Source organism: Camelina sativa, chromosome 7 (assembly GCF_000633955.1).
Source record: "Camelina sativa cultivar DH55 chromosome 7, Cs, whole genome shotgun sequence".
NCBI lineage: Eukaryota > Viridiplantae > Streptophyta > Magnoliopsida > Brassicales > Brassicaceae > Camelina > Camelina sativa.
This window is the reverse complement of record NC_025691.1, coordinates 12,658,256-12,676,751: the sequence shown is the minus strand read 5'-3', so window position 1 is coordinate 12,676,751 and position 18,496 is coordinate 12,658,256. Positions and strand designations below refer to the sequence as shown.

Below are 18,496 nucleotides of genomic sequence, written 5' to 3'. Positions count from 1 at the left end.
CGGTATATCAAGTGATTCTGCCGCACTTGACGTTACCATTTAGTAGCTGAGGATTGAAGAGTCATTATAAGAGAGTCTAGGGCATAAGAATTTTCGGGATTCGTCTCACGCCTTGTTATTTGTCTCCGCGAAGCTTCTATCTAAAGTTCCACCGCCTTGTTTTGTTTGGTTTTTTTTAAGAGAGTTTGGGGCATAAGAATTTTCGAGTTCATCTCAAGCCTTATCATCCAGCTTCGTGAGCCTTTGAAGTTCTAGGATTATCAGTCTACCTACCTTAGACCGTCGATTCCTTGGGAGAATCACATCAGACTCATAAAAGGCTAACATTTTATGGATGTAATTTTTCGTATATTGTTCGAGATAGCTCGAAACCATGTTTTTTAGAACAAAATACACATATTCTCTTTGTAACGTTACAAGTGATGTTAAATTTTTAATACACAAATTAAAAATATATAATTTACTTCTTTTTCATAAAAACATTACTCTTTTTGTCCTTTAAAGATTTACATTTTCTGAAAATGGTTTATGAATGTAAATCTAGAATTTTAATATTAATAATTAATAGTATTTTTAATATTATTAATAGTATTTTTTCTGGCTAATAATTAATTACGGTTCTCGATCATATTTAGTATATTGAATATGTTATACAACATCAAAAAGAGTTTATAAAAATAATATTGTACAGTTATTAGTTATTAATAATTCAAATTAAATAATATTTTAAGTTTCCAATAATATATTTTAAGTTTGTCTTTGTTTGTACGTTGTTTGGGAAAACACTTTGTGACTTAAGTGACAGTCATGGCCTATATATAGAAAAAAGGAGAATTGTATTGTATAACCAACAGAAAAAAAATAAATTTAAAACTAACTATTCTAACTATTAAAAAGTAATATACTCTATATAAATTATAATGTATATTATTTTTTAATCTTGCCATAACTTTTCCATTAAAAAGTAAGGATGTTTCCTTATCTAAGCTTAGGCTTCGTTCTGTTTGGAGATATGCTAGTCTTTGTTGTTTGCAGTGGGTTCTTCTCTTGGTTGCTTGTTTCATGTGGTTGATAGCTTCTTCATTCATTATCGTGCTTGTTCGAGTTTGGTTTTATCGAGTAGCTACGCCTCGCTCTCTGTCCTTGCTTTGCAGATTTGTTTAGATCTTATTGTTTTTTGTAAGTCTTCTACACAGACAATTCTGGACGTTGTTGTCATCGTCGCATTCGGAAGCGTTTCGGGTCCTTGCTTGCCAGGTTATGAAGACTTTGGTTCTGTTTCTAGAGATTGGTTTCTCTTAATGATAGGAGGTGGTTGAAGTTAGCTTTGGATTGGCCGTGGGCATCCTTAGTAAATCTCATCCGCAGGTGGTTGGGGAGAAGAGCTATTCTTGCATCTTGAGACTAGTTTTTTATTTAAGAATTATACCTGGTCGCCTATGTTCTTACTCTACGGTTTTGTCCTCTTTTTCGGGTTAAGTTCTCTACTTTGTATTTTTTCTCTTGATTTCGTTTTAAGCTTCCGGGAACTTCTTATTGTTCGCCGGCTTAGTTTCCCTTTTTTGGGCTTTAGACTCCAGGGATATCTTTGTTTTCCGCCGGCTTAAGCTGTAATTCATAATGTATCCTTCCATATTTTATAATATCAGTTGACAAAAAAAAAACTTCTCCACTTTTACCTCCTTGCCAACACCACCACCTTTACCTCCTTGTCACCACCACCACCTCCACCTCTTTATCACTATCATCGCTAGCACCCCTAACGTTTCCAATGTACTAGGGTTTTGTTTTTCTCTATCCACTACCACCGCCGACCACCGGCCGTCACCTCCGACGATCGCCGACCACCTCTAACTTCCGACCACCGGTGACCTCCGGCAAACTCTGATCTCCGGCAAACTCTGATCTCCGGCGAACTCCGACCATCTTCGATCTCCAGCGAACTTCAACAAACTCCGGCTATCTCCGACCTGTGGCGAATCCCGACCACCTCCAACCTCTGGTGAACTCCGGTCATCGCCGACCGCCGGCCTCCGGCCACTACCAGCCGCCACCTACCAAATAACCAGAACACAAAAATGGTAATTCTATCTACCTATCATCCTATTATTTTATTTTTTTCAATTAATATACTATATTCTTAATTAAATTTGTGAATATGGTTATTCAGCAAATTGACCCTAAAAAAAATCATTAAAGTATTTGACCATACATATATAATTTTATGATATCATGCAACTTGCTCGTCATTATCATGCAACAACGATATCAATGCTCTCTGCTTTTCTTCTTTTAGATCAAAAAGTTTCTTTCCACGATTTTTCATTAAATTACATACATTAATTTAATATTTTATATATAAATTGAAATTGTTGATGCACTTAAAATCAAACATACAAAAGCAACTTAATTTTACTACTGCAAGATAAAATTTTGAAATATTGTTTATAATATTAGATTTTCATATATGCAAATAATACTATATGATAGTATGTATTGATACCATTATAGATTTGTACGTGTAATATTAATAGAAAAATTCCTAAAAATATCATAATTTATGCTTTTTTAAAAAAAAATCACACTTAAGTGTTTTTCTTTTTACAAAAATACCACAGAGTTTTTCTTTTCCAAAAATACCATAAACACAAAAAAATTGATTTTTCATTCGATAGAACTTTTTTTTTTAGGTTTGGATTTACAAATTTAGATTTAGGATATAGTTTTTAGTGGGTAGATTTTGATGTTTAAAATTTCGGAGTTATTTTTTAATAGAAAAATTTAGTTTAATTTTGTGGTATTTTTGAAAAAATACAATTTGATGGTATTTTTGGAAAGAAACTAAAAATTATATTGTTTTTGGAAAAAATCATTTTAGTGGTATTTATGAGAATTGACCATATTAATATGGTGTTAATATTGCCATATTGGTAACATTTGTTAATACATACATTATGAAAAATCAATATTTGTTTATTATGAACTGAAAAAAAATTATTATGTATTTTTTATTTTGTGCTTTTATTATTGGGTTTATAGGCATTTTGTTTGGTATTAGATTATGGTTGTTTAATTTGATTAAATATTCTAATACGTTTATTTAATGGGCCTCAATTTAGAAGACACATAAATAAAAACATCAACCAAAACAAAAAATTTGATCAAACAACGACCAAAGTAAAAAATAAAAAGACAATTATTTTGTTTTTTCGTTGACATTGAAGAATCACAAAGAAACCATAATCTCTTTTGATTTAGAATTTTCACAATAAACTCATTGCTGATGACTCATTCTGTTGTAGCAAAATTATTGTATCACGTCTGACTGTATTGTTCTTGAGAAGTGGATACAAACAGACAACTTTTTTTTTTTGTCAAACTTAATTAATTCATTCATATAACGTAAAGGTTTTCAACTCTAACTGGGGATGATTCATCTAGAGAAGGTAGATAAACTTTATAAATAGGGTCAGCTAAGGTAACTTGCAATGAAAGGCAAAGAAGTAAAGAGAGACATGCTAGTCTAATAGAAAAGTGAGAAACTAAACTTATATTTCCTAGGTCGATTCAAGTTCAAGGAATTTTGGATCAATGTAAATCTTATGACATCCAATTCTATTAAGGTCGGAGACACGATCCATCTAACTTTTAGGCGTTGTTCGTTTGGTGAACTAGATATAATATCTGGATATAGTATCTAGACATAGTATCTGTACGCAACATCTAGATGATGTTCGTTTGTGTTATTGGTTAATGTGTTCATAAATTATATCTGGATGCAATTATGTTTGTTTTGTAAGTTGATATTTATATCTGGATACAATATATGTAAAAGACTAAAAACACGATTTTACGGTTTTGGCGGAAAAATGTGATTTTGCAGTTTTGGCGGAAAACACGATTTTGCGGTTTTTGCGGAAAAACGTAATTTTGCGAGTTTGGCGGGAAAACAAGATTTTGCGGTTTGGGGGGGACGAGATTTTGCGGTTTGGTAGAAAAACAATATTTTGCGGTTTTAGCGAGTTTTGTATTTTTGTGGGAAAACGTAATTTTGCGAATTTGACGGAAAAATGAGATTTTGCAGTTTTGGCTGAAAAATGAGATTTTGCGGTTTTTGCGGGAAAACGAGATTTTGCAAGGGTGAAAAAATAAATTTTTGCGGTTTTGGCAAAAAAACGAGATTTTTCGGGTTTGGCGGGAAAACGAGATTTTGTGAGTTTGGCGAGAAAATAAAATTTTGGCTTTTTTTGCGGGAAAACGTAATTTTGCGTTTTTGATGGGAAAACGTAATTTTGTATTTTTATGTTTTGGTGGAAAAACGTAATTTTGCGGTTTTGGCTAGAAAACAAGATTTTGCGGTTTTAGCAAGAAAATGAGATTTTGCGTTTTTACCAATTATGGATGAGTTTACCTCATCCAAAAATTCAGTTTTTTTATGAGTTTTCAAAACTCATCTAGAAACCTAATCCAGTTCATTTCTTAATTGTCACTAAACGAACGATAACATGCATATGCGTCCAGATACTGCGTTTGGTTCACCAAACGAACAGCACCTAAATAAATCTGTGCCATTAAATGAGGTACCATACGATATACAGAAAAGAAACAAATCAATGAATCTTAGGAGTATTTTTTAATACCAGTCTATATTCATCAATCCACCAAAAAATAGAATCAAAATGATAAGTGCAATCATATATCCTTTGTTAATCTCGAGAGTCATAGAGTCATGGAATCATCGACCAAAGTCTGTGGAGTCATAAGTGAATCATAGGACTTATAATACTTAAATATACATAGCTAGGTGCCTTGGTCTAATATCCCCTTCAAATTGTTGAGAACCATGAATCTCTCTTTTTGATCTCTAGCTAATATTATCTTGCGCCAAAGGGTTACCAGTAATCATAATTTCAATTTTTGTCATGTACATTGTTAAAAAACCTAGAAAATTTGGAATTTCTTATTAATGTCAGGAGGTGGGGAGCATGAGATATATACAATACGATGGTGGATGTACAATCACAGAGGTTCGGAGACCGGTGATGTGACGAAAGAGTTTTGTGATGCCTTGCGCGGTTTCATGTGCCAGGCGACAAACCAAGATTTTGCTCGTGAAAACGGTACAATATTTTGTCCATGTCATAAGTGCTTAAACGATAAATATTTGAAATTTAATCTAGTGAAGAAGCATCTTTATAATAGAGGATTTATGCTGAATTACTATGTATGGTTACGTCATGGAGATAGTTGTAGCAGTAACGCTGGATGTAGTAGTATGAATTATGTTGTTGATCAACCTAGTAGTTATTGGCATCAAGAATCTGATCAGTTTGGTTTTTATGGGTATAACGAGGAAATAGATTTCATGATATGGTTAATGATGCATTTCATGAAACTATTGCTGCATTTCTTGATAGTAATATAGAAGAACCCAACGTAGATGCACAACGTTTTTATGCTATGTTAGATGCTACAAATCAACCTATCTACGATGGATGTAGAGAAGGGCATTCTAATTTATCATTGGCATCTAGGATGATAACAATTAAAGCTGATAATAACTTAATTGAGAATTGCATGAATTCTTGGGCTGAACTAATTAAAGAATATTTGCTAGCTGATAATATATCTGCTGAGAACTACTATTAAATACAGAAGTTGGTTGCGAGTCTTGGATTACCATCTGAAATGATTGATGTGTGCGTTGACTATTGCATAATTTTTTAGAAAGATGATGCTAAGCTGCAAGAATGTCGGTTTTGCGGGAAGCCGAGATATTAGCCTACTCAGGGAAGGACATGAGTGTCATATAAAAGTATGTGGTAATTGCCTATTGCTGATAGACTAAAACGCTTACCAATCAAAACGGACTGCAGCGGCAATGAGATGGCATGTAGAATATTCTACTGAAGTAGGAGAAATTACACATCCATCTGATGCAAAGGCGTGGAAATATTTTCAATCGGTATATCCTGACTTTGCTTGAGTGTAGAATGTTTGTCTTGGCTTGTGTACATATGGTTTTAGTCCATTTGGTATGTCAGGGAGACAGTGCTCTTTATGGCCTGTTATATTGACAACATACAATCTTCCTCCAGATATGTGTATGCAAAGAGAATTTTTGTTCTTCAGTATTTTCCCACCAGGTCCTAAGCATCCGAAGCGAGCTCTAGATATCTTCTTGCAACCTCTGATTCATGAGCTGAAGCAATTGTGGTATGAAGGTATTCAGGCGTTCGATTCTTAAAAAAACAGAATTTCAATATGCGGGCAGTGCTAATGTGGATGATTTGTGACTTCCCCGCATACGGAATGTTATCTGGATGGACAACACACGGAAGATTATGATGTCCTTATTGTATGGATAGTATAGAGACATTTCAGTTAAAGTATGGGCGAAAACCTTGTTGGTTCTATTGTCATCGTCGCGTCGGTTTCTTCCCTTGCAACATCTGTATCAGGGGAACAAGAAGTTGTTTAGAAAGAATAAAGTTGTGCATGTTCCTCCACCAACTTACGTCTCTGGCAATGATTTGTTTAAATAGATCGATTACTATGGTGCTCAAGAAACATGTAAACGTAGGGGTAACTGGCACACACCAGCAAACATGCCAGATGGATATGGAAGCGCTCACAATTGGCACAAGCAGAGTATTTTTTGGGAGCTTCCATGTTGGAAAGATCTTCTCTTGCGGCATAACCTTGACCTGATGCACATCAAGAATTTTTTTTTGATAATTTCATCACTACTCTTTTGAATGTGTAGGGTAAAGCAAAGATAGTATGTGTGACAACCCGGCCGTGGACCCCACTAGCCTCACTGCTAGTTGCCCCCATAGGCTGGCCCTGCAGGGTATCGATCATAAACCATCACTGTGGATATCCAAATCTACCAGTAGGTTATTGGTGCGCCACCCTTTAACAACCTTCCCACAGGACAAGTTGCCACCATGGTGAGGGGTTAGGCTCGATGCCCTGCAGGGCCAACTTGGAGTCCATTTGGGAGCCTAGCGGTGGGCTAGTGGGGTCCACGGACGGTCTATTGGGACAGCTAGCGGGGGGCTAGTGGGGTCCACGGGACGGGTTGTTACAGTATGAAATCAAGGTTGGATTTGGCGGAAATATGCGCTAGGATCGAGTTACATATTACAAGAAATGGAAAATTACCAGTACCCCAATTTCGATTGATAGTGGAGGCTAAGAAGGTGTTGTTCGAGTGGGTTAGATCTGAAGTGAAGTTTCCAAATGGATTTGTCTCAAAATTTTCAAGATGTGTAGAGTAAGGTCAAAGATTTTCAGGTATGAAGAGCCATGATTATCATGTCTTCATGCAACGACTACTACCGTTTGTATTTCTTGAGCTATTACCAGGAAACGTTCATGAAGCTATTACATGTATATATTTATAAAATGTAATATATTTATATAAACTTATTTAATTAATTCACCCATTTGATTGATTATGCATTGGCTCGTAGGAATCAAAGCATTTTTCCGGGAATTATGCACTAGAACATTGACCATTGACGTCATAGAGCAGTTACGGAATAATATTCTAGTATTGATTTGTAACTTGGAAAAAAAATATTTTCTCCTGCTTTTTTTGACGTGATGGAACATCTTCCAGTCCATCTACCACATGAAGCAGATCTTGGTGGGCCAGTACAATTTCGGTGGATGTATCATTTTGAGCGGTTACAATTTTGGTGGATGTATCATACTACTTTAGCCCCACCGTGAGAACAAAAAAAACACATACTCGACGATACGACGATAGAGGCGTTACACCTACATATAACGTTTCCGATGTTCCAAATATCTTTACTCAGATACGAAGACTCGTTGTAAAGCTAAAGGAAGTTTGGTGGAAAGATCATAGCTATTGTCGAGCAGCAAACAATTACATCTTGCGGAATCTAGATTATGTTGAACCTTTTGAGAGGTATTCTTTTAAAAAAAAAATTATTTTATTTTCTAAGATAACAAATTAACCAATATCTTTTTTTTTTTATATAGAATTTTCAAAATGCAGATTCGTGAAGCATATCCTACTATGAAAATTACAAAGAGAAGGATGTGGAAATGAACCATTGCCTCTTTGGTTGCATGAGCTTGTTCAAGAACCAAGAGAAAATATCACTACTGCTCGATGTACTTTACTTTTGGTTACAGTTTTCATACGTATGCACATGGAAGTCGAAAAGCTACAACAAATTATGGAATCTACGTACAAGCTGGTGATAGCGATTTCTGTAACATCCGCGAACCAAAATGGGGATTTTGGGAGTGGGTTTCGATCAACACCAAGAAGAGTGTCGACCGACACCATCAATTTTGGTTCGACCGAGTTGATTTAAATTGTCATTTTGGTTTGGTTTGGCTTATTTGGGAATCCCTAACCGATGTTTATAAAGGAACACTCAACCTAGATCATGGAATAGAAGTTGTTTTGCCGTTCTAAAGAGAAAAGAGAGAAGATAGAGTGTCTTGAGGTATTTTGGAGATTCTAAGCTGTTTTGGTGAGATCTGTTCCTGTTGAGTGGAGATCTTGTGCAAGGAACAAAGGGGAAGGCTTCTAACGTTGTTGGGTGAGAACTTTTTGCAAAAGAGGTGAGTGCATGACCATGGCTGATCTAAGCCTGAGACCAATTTTGTTTTGCTTGTTCTATGTTGTTTGTGGTGTTTTCTTGCTTGTGGTGGGTGTGTTATGGTTCTCATAGGTTCCTGAAGCTTTTGGGTGAGTTTGGGACGGAATGGAGATGGTTAGAAACAGAGATTCGATAATCGGCTTCGAGCAGAACACGTCTGCGGAGTCGGTGTCGATCGAAACCAGGTGGGTGTCAGTCAAGACCAAGTAGGAGTCAGTGTTGATCGACGACATGTTGTTGTCGATCGACACCAACTTGTCTGACGCTTATTCTCCTGGTTTGTTGTGTTGTTTATGTTGGTTTGTTGTGTTGTTTATGTTGTATAACATTGGAATCTCAGTTGCTTGTGTGTATAGCCCAGTAGATGGGAGGATTGCCTCACTAAGTATTTGTGATAATACTTACGCATCTCAATTGTTGTTTGTGGTGTGCATGTATGTGACGTGGAATCATGCAGATGAGTAGGAGGATGATCTAGGGTCTCGGTTATGTTGTTATGGTTATATTATTGATGTGGGAACCTTGGATAAAGTTATGTTAGGTTGTTAGATAGAATGATTAGGAATGCTATTGTATTGATGATATGTTGGTTTTGTATTGTTGGTATGTTTCCGCTGTGAATATTGGTTGTTGTTGGCTTAATGATGAATGGTGGTTTGGTTGGTTTAATTAAATAGTACGAAATGATTAATTTTGTATTGTTATTATTATTATTATTTTAAAACGGGTCAGGTTGTTTCAGTTTGGTATCAGAGCCCTTACAGTTCTAGGATGGTTTAGTGGTTGGTTTAGAGCGGTTTAGGAATTTAATTGGTTGAATTATTTTCCTGTTGTTGGATGTATTATGTTGTGTGATGGAATTGTTTATGAGTAGTTAGTCAATTTGTTGTGGTATGGAGTCCTAGTATCATCCTCTTCGAGCCTTCAATGAGATTGCACAGTGAGTTGTGTTCCTTGTGTAGTTAGGAGTCGTTTTGTTTGCTTAGCCTTATGTTCTTGGTGATACAGATGGCTAGAGGTGAGGGTCCTGCTGGCCGCGGTCGAGGTCATGGTCATGGTCGTGGGCGTGGTCGTGGGCGGGTACAGGTTCCCGAGGCCAGTGTGAGTGTGACCCAGAGCATGGCAAGTGAGGAGGTGGCAGAGTCACAAGTTCATCCTAGAGTGCCTGGAGACCAGGGTGGTGATGGTATCGGCAGAGCGGGTGGGCTCGGTGTTGGTACCGGTGGGTGGGGGTTGCATCGGAGGGTGCTCCAGGTAGGAAGGATGTCCTGATGGGTTTCCTAGCTCATGTTTTGGTGCGGCTTCCAGCAGCAGTGCCGCCAGTGGTGGGTGGGCAGGTTCCAGCAGTGCCACTAGTGGTTGGTGGGCAGGTTCCAGTGGTGCCACCAGTGGTTGGTGGGCAGGGTCCAGCGGTGCAGCCTAGGGCGGGTGTACAGGTAGGTGTGCAGCCGGGGGCCGAGGTAATGGATGCATAATATGTTCAGATGCTGATGCAGCTATGGTAGGTGGACGCGGGATTTACCCGGGAGGCACGGATCCGAGTGTGACAGATGAGTGGAGAGAGCGGATGGAAGATATTTTCCAGTCGCTTCGGTGCTCCGACCACTATTGGGTAGACTTGGCAACGCACTACCATTCGGGGGATGCGAGGGTCTTGTGAAGATCGGTGACGGCAAAGATAGTGCAGCATGAGATAACTTGGATGGACTTTGTGAGAGAGTTTAATGCCAAGTATTTTCCGCAGGAGGCACTTGATAGCATGGAGGCGTGGTTCTTGGGGTTGTCTCAAGGCAACCATACTATGAGGGAGTTGGACGCAGAGTTCAGTCGGCTTGTGGGTTATGCATGCCGAGCTTTGGAACCAGAGTCGGATCAGGTGTGGAGGTTCTTGTTGGCTCTACGTGATGACCTAAGGACTCGGTGCAGAGTGAGGAGCTACGCTACGAGAGCAGAACTGGTGGAGATTGCAGTTGGGATAGAGGATGACTTGAGGGAGCAGGTTGTGGTTGTTAGCCCTACCGTTCAGGCAGAGGAGACATTGGAGCACAGCATTCTGAGCAAGGCTAGAAAGTCGGAGCAAAGGCATAAGAGGAAGCGGGAGGACACGTCGGTGACGAACCAAGGTGGTCAGAGATGCTATGGGTGTGGGAGTATGGATCACAGGTTGGCAAGCTGTCCCAAGAGGGGAGGGACGCAAGGGAACATCCGAGTGTGCTATTACTGCAAGAAGGTGGGACATATCAGGCTTTAGTGTGCGAGGTTGGAGCAGTTGACCGTGGGAGGGGTGCAGCCGAAGGAAGGGATGAGCACTAATCCTGGAGTTTAGATTATTTCTGTTTTGATTGGTTTTGTTAAGTTTTTTTTTGTTATGGAGTTGTAAACGTTTATTGCACTTGAGGGTTTAATAAGATGATTAGTTCTTATGGAATCTTAATGCGTAATGGTTGAATGTTTATACGATTCTTGAAATGGAAAATTTCCATAAATAAAAAGTTTTTAAAAAAGGAAAGTTCTATGGATAGTTAGGACTTGTCTATTTTTGAAATGCCGGGGTGGCGGGAATGTTGAGTGGATGACCTGAAGAGTGTTCACAGATGAGATGATCAGTTCTCAAGGATTTTTGATTGGTGATGTCACGGTGCTAGTTGAATATGCATGTTCTAAAAATGGGAAGTTTTATGAATAGTTAAAGCTTGCCTTTTTATGGAAAGTGCGGTTGCAAACAAATAGAAAGATCTATGAATCGTTAGAACTTGTCTATTTTTGGAAAAAGCATGTGTAAATATCCGAATGGTTGAGACGTTTAGAGTTGGCCTGAAAAGTGGTCATGGTGTTGGTGTGATGTGATTCTCCCAAGGAATCGACGCTCTAAGGTAGGTAGACTGATAATCCTAGAACTCTGATGGCTCGCGAAGCTAGATGATAAGGCGTGAGGTGAACTCGAAAATCCTTATGCCCCAAAACCAAACAAAGCAAGGCGGTTGAACTTTAGATATAAGCTTCGCGGAGACAGATGACAAGGCGTGAGACGAATCCCAAAAATCCTTGTGCCCTAGACTCTCTTATAACGACTCTTCAATCCTCAGCTAATGAATGGCAACGTCAAGTGCGGCGGAATCACTTGATATACCGAAACTCTTTGATGTAACCCACTAAGGAGAACTCTTTGATGTAACCCACCAAGGAGAAAGAACAAGTTCCAAGGGAACAAAAGAGTTTACCACTCTCAAATAAAAGATAAAAGATTTCTTGATTGATTGATTTTCTCAAATGAGATTACATGTGTTTATATAGGGATAGAAAACTTGGTCACAAAGCCAAGTATTTCTTGAAACTAAAAAGACAATAAAGATAGTGAGTTGAATGAAGACCCAATGTTTCCCTTCCTAAGATAGTTGAATGAAGACCCAACTCTTAGTGCATGTTTCCCTTCCCAAGGTGTCCTTCCCAAGGTGAGTTGAACTCTATTTTCGTCACTCCTCTTTGAACGCAAAGTAAAATAATTATTTTGGGCTTTCTTGGCTTGTATTAGGCTCAAAGTGGACTGAACTTGATAGATATCATCTTCAATAGAATTTCCCATGCTCTCCTTGGCCATAAGCTCTTGAATTGACCTATTAAGTCTTTCCTTGATCTTCTCTCTCTTTGACTCTTTGATCCAACTTGCTGCTGAGAAACAACATGGACTGTACCATTTTTACCCTTGGGCTTAGTAGAAACATCTCCTGGTTGCCAAACATAATTCTGGAAGCTCCTAAACCAATTGGACCTAAAGCTCTTCAGGTGAAGAACTAGATTGACCTCCTTTGGCAAATGAAACATAACTTTGTGGTTTGCTGGCCAAATCTTGTTTTCTTGGACTTGTTGGAAACATACGAGATTCATTGACATCCTCCAACTGATTTTGTGTCGAAATAGGTGCTGAGTTGGTCTACGTAACACGATCTTTGGCTCAGACGTGAAATTGGAAGTGGGATAGATCCACTAACTTGAAATATCCATATCTCTCACATATGAACTGATCTTAATGTGATTACAAATCTTCGTGGTTCCGGAATGGATCAAGATTCCAGAAGAGTATGGTTCATAGCTTGAATCCTTCTGATTTGGTCGGAATCCGCCGTTGAATGCTCGTAGGTCCAAATCGCGTAGCAATGAGTTCACTTGATTTGCAAAATAAATAACTCCTTCATCCGTACTCTGATTGGACTGATTCCACTTCGAGATATGCTCTAATGAGGTAAGAATGTATCCCAAATAGTATTTTAGCTGGAATAATTGATCTTCGACTTCTTTCGTGTTGAACAATACTCAAGGGTCTTCCTGGATGGTCTAATGATCATATCATACCCCTCCTCTTGAAAAATTTTCGTCCTTGAAACTGTAAGGCCATGGGTTGGATTGTGTTGAAGTGATTCTGGTGGCTTCTCTTTGAGAGAATAAAAGACTCCATATTGTTGACCAGGAGGCAAAGTTGCACTGCTTTTAGCGAGACCTTTCTTGATTCCCTTAAAATCCAAAACTTGCTTTATCTTGTTGGACCATAAGTGTATCGTTGGATTTTCTCTACTTGGTTCCATAGCCACTGCTAGTAAACTCTTTATTCTGTTTTCTGGTTTGAAAAATGCTGAATCTCCAAAAACAAAGTTCACTTCTTCCACCATTTTGAAATCCAGGGTATATACTTCAAGTGTATAAAATATTGGATACCTCTTTGTTTATGAATTAGCTGAATCATCCATACTACCAAAGTTGTTGATGATCATGCCTTCCTTCGTGGCTTCCTCAGTCTGATCTTTGCTGACCTCTTTGTGCTCTGGTTCCTCAGCTTCTGTTTGCTCACTTAGTGATTTTGTTATTTCCAACAGATTATCCTGAATCGGCAACTCCTTATGCTCCTTGTTTTGAATGTGGTATTTGGTATGAACCAGATTCTCTCGCTGCACATTCTCCTTTCCCTTGACTTGCAAACTTAATGGTATTTTGGCAACCAACAAATCTCCTTTGGCAACAAGTTCCCCACAGTTTTCTCTTGTTTCTTTGGAGGTAGTAGTAGGCTTTGCTTCAATGGTCAATTTTGGGGTTGTCTTCTTCTCCATAGAATAGCTCTGTTTCAAAGGTGATGAACTCAATCCACAAGCTTTATGTGTTGGACCCTTCCTCTTGAGTTGTTTCTCAACCAAATCATCCTTTGACAACATATCCTCCATACTTTTACTTCTCTCAGATAACCTTTGCCGTCTTTGGTGTAACTCTTGGTGATAATGGTTGGGCACAAATCTCTTTCTCATGACTGCTTTCATTTCATCTCATGTGTCAACTGGCCGGTCTCGGTGATGCATCCTGCTAGTAACCAGTTTATACCACCAATTGATTCCATGATCATAAAACTCGGTAGCAGCCACTTGAACCTTCTCGCGGTCCGAATAGTCATGACATTTGAAGACTAATTCCATTTTCTTTTCCCACTCTAAGTAAGCATCTAGATCATTCTTTCCATAGAATGGCGGTATTTTCAGCTTCATTCCTCTCAAATCATCATCATTTCTTTCTCTACCCTCTCTGTTTCAACTCGGACACCGTTGACCCTCACTAGACTAATTGCCTCTTTGGCTGTAGTAGTCGTCTACTTCATTTCTGTGACGCCTAGGTCGATCTCCTTCTCTGCTATGATGCAAAATTTGTGGTTGTCTCTGTTATGCCTTTGCTTCAACTTTATTCAACCTCTCGTAGAGGGCATTCATCTCAACCCTCAACAACTGTCGCGTCTCTCCCATAAGTACATGGACTTGTCGATCATTAGACATTTTTTTTTTCCTTCTCTTTTTTTTTTGTTTTTTTTTCTTTTTTAAAGATAAAAGATGAAAAAGATGGAAGATGAAAGAAAGAAAATAAAAAGATAGAAGATGAAAGAAAGAAGATGAAAATATGAATAGATGAGAAGATGAAAGATTTTGATTAGAAGAATACCAAAAGTCCTTGAGCGGGCTCTGATACCACTTGATGTGATTCTCCCAAGGAATCGACGCTCTAAGGTAGGTAGACTGATAATCCTAGAACTTCGATGACTCGCGAAGCTGGATGATAAGGCGTGAGATGAACTTAAAAATCCTTATGCCCCAAACTCTCTTAAAACAAACCAAACAAAGCAAGGAGGTGGAACTTTAGATAGAAGCTTCGTGGAGACAGATGACAAGGCGTGAGACGAATCCCGAAAATCCTTGTGCCCTAGACTCTCTTATAACGACTCTTCAATCCTCAGCTAATGAATGGCAACGTCAAGTACGGCGGAATCACTTGATATACCGAAACTCTTTGATGTTAGCCACCAAGGAGAACTCTTTGATGTAACCCACCATGGAGAAAGAACAAGTTCCAAAGGAACAAAAGAGTTTACCACTCTCAAATAAAAGATAAAAGATTTCTTGATTGATTGATTGATTTTCTCAAATGAGATTACATGTGTTTATATAGGGATAGAAAACTTGGTCACAAAGCCAAGTAGTTCTTGAAACTAAAAAGACAATAAAGATAGTGAGTTGAATGAAGACCCAACTCTTAGTGCATGTTTCCCTTCCCAAGGTGTCTTTTCCAAGGTGAGTTGAACTCTATTTTCGTCACTCCTCTTTGACCACAAAATAAAGTGATTATTTTGGGCTTTCTTGGACTTGTATTAGGCTCAAGCTAGACTGGACTTGATAGATATCATCCTCAATAAAATTTCTCATGCTCTCCTTGGCCATAAGCTCTTGAATTGACCTATTAAGTGTTTCCTTGATCTTCTCTCTCTTTGATTCTTTGATCCAACTTGCTGCTGAGAAACAACATGGGTTGTACCATTTTTCCCCTTGGGCTTAGTAGAAACACCTACTGGTTTCCAAACATAATTCTGGAAGCTCCTAAACCAATTGGACTTAAAGCTCTTCAGGTGAAGAACTAGATTGACCTCCTTTGGCAAATGAAGCGTAACTTTGTGGTTTGTTGGTCAAATCTTGTTTTCTTGGACTTGTTGGAAACATACGAGATTCATTGACATCCTCCGACTGATTTTGTGTCGAAATTGTTGTTTAGTTGGTCTACGTAACACAATCATTGGCTCAGACGCGAAACTGAAATTGGGATAGATTCACTGACTTGAATTATCCATATCTCTCACAAATGAACTGATCTTAATGTGATTCCCAATCTCCGTGGTTTCAGAATGGATCAAGATTTCAAAAGAGTTTGGTTGATAGCTTGAATCCTTTTGACTTGGTCGTAATCCGCCGTTGAATGCTCGTAGGTCCAAATCGCGTAGCCATAAGTTCACTTGATTTGTAAAATAAATAACTCCTTTATCTGAACTCTGATTATACTGATTCCACTTCGAGATATGCTATAAATGAGGTAAGAATGTATCCCAAATAGTCGTTTGGCTGGAAGAATTGATCTTCGACTTCTTTCGTGTTGAATAATACTCAAGGGTCTTCCTGGATGGTCTTATGATCATATCATGGTGATATTCCGGTGAGGGAATATGGTTGTTGGTAGGACATTACGATGTTTTACGCGAACCCCGGGAGGTGGTTCCGGTCGGAAGATGCTTATAGACGTTAGGACTTTTTTTCTCATTAGGAGATGATTAGTTCTCCTACGGAGATGATTAGTTCTCGTGAGGGGATGATTAGTTCCCCTGGTGCACCCCGGGCTTGATGGGTTGCGATCCTGAGAGCGGCAGAGGAGATGATTAGTTCTCCTAGGGGATGATTAGTTCCTCGAAGGGGATGAGTAGTTCCCTTGGTATTGAGATCTCGAGGGTGACAATCCGAGGGTGAGATAGTATGGCTCGAGGATGACGGTCTGAGAGTGCAGGTGGTGAAGTTTGAGGGTTGCAACCTGAGAATGTATGTGTGAGAGAGCAAACAATGTCTAGAACGTGGTTATGAGCATATGACTAGATGNGATGTAGACCTCGGAGGTCGGGAGTGACCTCGTGTTTTGGGTTGTGCTGACCAATGGGGTCAGGGTTATATGAACCATTGGGTCACGGGGATGTGTAGGCTGTTGCGATAGTAGCACGAAAAACCTTGGCTGACGGTTTTCAGTCCGGTAGGAGAATGTACGGGCTGTGGTGACGGTTGCACAGAGGTCCTCGGTTGAGAGACAGAGTTGTGGGATTCGAGGATAAATCCTTGTTGGTGGGGGAGAATTGTAACATCCGCGAACCAAATTGGGGATTTTGGGAGTGGGTGTCGATCGACACCAAGAGGAGTGTCGATCGACAACATCAATTTTGGTTCGACCGAGTTGATTTAAATTGTCATTTTGGTTTGGTTTGGCTTATTTGGGAATCACTAACCGATGTTTATAAGGGAAAACTCGACCTAGGTAGTGGAATAGAAGTTCTTTTGCCATTCTAAAGAGAAAAGAGAGAAGAGAGAGTGTCTTGAGGGATTTTGGAGATTCTAAGCTGTTTTGGTGAGATCTGTTCCTGTGGAGTGGAGATCTTGTGCAAGGAACAAAGGGGAAGGCTTCTAGGATTGGATTCGTCATTATTGGGTCAGAACTTTCTGCAAAAGAGGTGAGTGCATGACCATGACTGATCTAAGCCTGAGATCTCTTTTGTTTTGCCTGTTCTATGTTGTTTGTGGTGTTTTCTTGCTTGTGGTGGTTGTGTTATGGTTCTCATAGGTTCCTAAAGGTTTTGGGTGAGTTTGGGACGGATTGGAGATGGTTAGAAACGGAGATTCGATGATCGGCTTCGATCAGAACGCATCTGTGGAGTCGGTGTCGGTTGACACCAAGTGGGTATCAGTAGACACCAAGTAGGAGTCAGTGTCGATCGACACCAACTTGTCTGACGCTTGTTTTCCTGGTTTGTTGTGTTGTTTGTGTTGGTTTGTTGTGTCATTTGTGTTGTGTAACATTGGAATCTCAGTTGCTTGTGTGTTATCCAGTGTGTATAGCCCAGTAGATGGGAGGAGCCTCACTAAGTATTTGTGATAATACTTACGCATCTCAATTGTTGTTTGTGGTGTGCAGGTATGTGACGTGGAATCATGGCGATTAGTAGGAGGATGATCTAGGGTCTCGGTTATGGTGTTATGGTTATATTATTGATGTGGGAACCTTGGATAAAGTTATGTTAGGTTGTTGGATATAATGGTTAGGAATGTTATTGTATTGATGATATGTTGGTTTTGTATTGTTGATTTGTTTCCGCTGTGCATATTGGTTGTTGTTGGTGATGTGCGTGGTCTTTCACTTCAATCTTTTACCTTAAAAAGACCACACAATGGCTGCAAGTGCACAGCTAATCAGTAGTAGTATTTAAGGATCGATCCCACAGAGAGAGAGTTGTTGTTTAGAGAATCCGTCGGAAGAGATGTAATGCTAGGACTCAATAAAAATGGGGGTTTTAGTTGTCACGGTTGTAGCAAGCAAATGAACGTAAATAAAATGCAAGAAAAAATAATAAAACAAGCGTTGGGCATCAAGGGGAATCGCATGGGTTCAATGATCTATCTATCTAGGAAAGTTTAGGGTTAGTTTGTTTATCTAAAACTCGGACTACGAAACACTAATGAACCGTTAACTTAAAGTTCTCAAGCTAACCATCTAAGATCCCTACACCCCGTTACTCAACTGTCGCAGGCAACGACGCATAGATCAAAGCATTTAAAACAGGTTTGATTCTAATCCATGGAATTCCATAGGTAAGGGGTATGTGCTTCCTATGTCTCCCCATACATCTAAGCTAGGTCAAGCACACATGCAAGCTTTTGGAAAATCACACACACTTTAGATCATAGTTAGTTCATGAGGCTAACTTAAAGCATCAAGCAAAGACTTATAATTAAAGCATAGAA

General features: G+C 39.0%; 1 long non-coding RNA gene across 1 annotated transcript; it reads left to right on the top strand.

Annotated features, from left to right (window-relative positions):
* On the top strand, nt 2,062–17,806 carry LOC109125573. The gene is made up of 3 exons (XR_002032687.1): nt 2,062–2,081; nt 4,974–5,120; nt 17,670–17,806. It is a non-coding gene; the product is annotated as an uncharacterized LOC109125573 (long non-coding RNA).